This window comes from Macrobrachium rosenbergii, chromosome 53, assembly GCF_040412425.1.
Source record: "Macrobrachium rosenbergii isolate ZJJX-2024 chromosome 53, ASM4041242v1, whole genome shotgun sequence".
NCBI lineage: Eukaryota > Metazoa > Arthropoda > Malacostraca > Decapoda > Palaemonidae > Macrobrachium > Macrobrachium rosenbergii.
This window is the reverse complement of record NC_089793.1, coordinates 20612506-20614629: the sequence shown is the minus strand read 5'-3', so window position 1 is coordinate 20614629 and position 2124 is coordinate 20612506.

Sequence of the window (2124 nt, the reverse complement as noted above, 5' to 3'; positions counted from 1 at the left end):
ATTTGCATTTGTTTTGACTCTACTCAACCAAGTGCTTTATATGTAACGATCAGATGTTGCTGTTTTGCCACTTTCATTTATGTATAAGAAAATGCAATGTTTATCTATATACTCTGTGTGTAACAATAATGGTCAAAAGGGAATAAACTCTATTTTTATGCTGCTGTTGCACATCCCAGGTTCCCTAACCACTGCCCAACACCACTCCTCTCTCTCTCTCTCTTCTCTCTCTCTCTCTCTCTCTCTCTCTCTCTCTCTCTTCTATATATATATATATATATATATATATATATATATATATATAGTTATATATATATATATATATATAATTTGCAATCTAAAAACCTGACATCAAGACTAATAGACAATCGATATATCTTTTATTTGCCTGAATTGTTCTTTTTTGTATAACTGTAAAATCTGACTTCCTACAATCACTACTCACTTACGGCAAACATTAAGTTCCGTCTGATAAAAGAAGAGAAACGAAGGATAACTATGCTGATTCTAAAGAAGAACGCGACTGAGATATGATTATGAGGATTAAATAATGAAACGATGTTGTTCGTGAATTTTAGATAAGGGTATAATGGATTCTATGAACCGGAACCATTATAACACGCAACATTTCGCATACTAGTGACGTTTGGAATATTCTGAACCTCTTCTCCAAGCACTGGTCAGTAGTTATATCTTACTACTTTTCGTAATGATGAAAGAATCAATACTTCCCTTACCCAGTGATTAATTAAACAACCATTTGACAGCTATCATCATTAAACCTTATCTCTGATAAATGGTTGTGAAGGCTGCATTTCTCACACGAGAAAACCGCGGAGATTAAAAACGCCCGAAAGAACTAAAACCAGTTGTACATCCATGAGAGCAACCTAAAATGGGATGCTTTGCTGGAGTCACGAGGCGGGATGATAACTCATCAATGGGCGGGCGAGCAAATGCCACGGAAGCTGCAGACAGGGGACCCAATTTCCGTTCTGTGGTCGCGGTCACACGAACGTTATTTTGTCGCCAACACAACACTGTCACTTTCATCACACACACATACACACACACACAAGAGAGCTAGACCAATAATAGTTCTTCAGAGGGGAGATGAAACAAATATAGGGTTTAAGTGTAAGTGCAAAATTATCCGGAGCCAAAAAACCTTAAGTACACATACCGCCACACCAGCACGCACACGTAATAATGTCTACAACTTTCAAATGCTACTTCCTTCCACAAGAAATTATCGTTTTAGCGCATTATCAAATTACACAGGAAGTAGTTTAGAGATTGAAAATGAAGTATTGCGATTAAATTTCAGCAACGGTGATGATAGATTTAGTTGTGAAACTACGTACTGAAAACAATGATATTTTCAAACTGTAATCACGACACCATAACCAACCAAATAAGAATTACAACTCCTGCTTTGCATAAATATAATAGGTAATTATAATGTGTACAGTCCATTTATATGTTTCATTACAACATAATATAGAATGCAGGAATTTGAAAAGATCATTTGATAAGCATCAATAATCTGTTCTACCTACTGTAGCCTATAACTGGAAACAGAACCGTAGTGATCTCTTATGCCATGGGCTAATTCGTAATCTATTGACATGAAGTGATTTTTTTTTACATTGCTTAACTCAAAGCATGGTGTGATAAGGTTAGCAGTGCTAATGCCACGTGTTAACGTGCTACTGGGAGGAAATAACGTAACTACCTCGCGGTTGTTATACAGAGACCTATCATCATGGGATAGTTACATAACAAACTTTCAAAATATGGATTTGAATTTAGAAGTCTTAGGCTATGTTCAAAGTATATATTTAGTAAGTAAAAACTAACAGGCTTAGGCCTCGGAATAAAAGCTAGGTGTTAACAAAAGTGTGATTGCATCACATCTATGGATTGCATGGGTGGAATATTTGCTAGCAAACCATTATTTTTGAAGTGGTTGAGAATTATAGCAAATCATATTTTATTTTTTGAAAATCCAAAAATTATATTCCTACAACAAAAATAAAATTTTCAAGATCATTTCACCGTCTCTACACATTGTAGACCGACGTTCCAGCTGGTTACTGTAGTCGCTACTCAAATTGTTGCTTC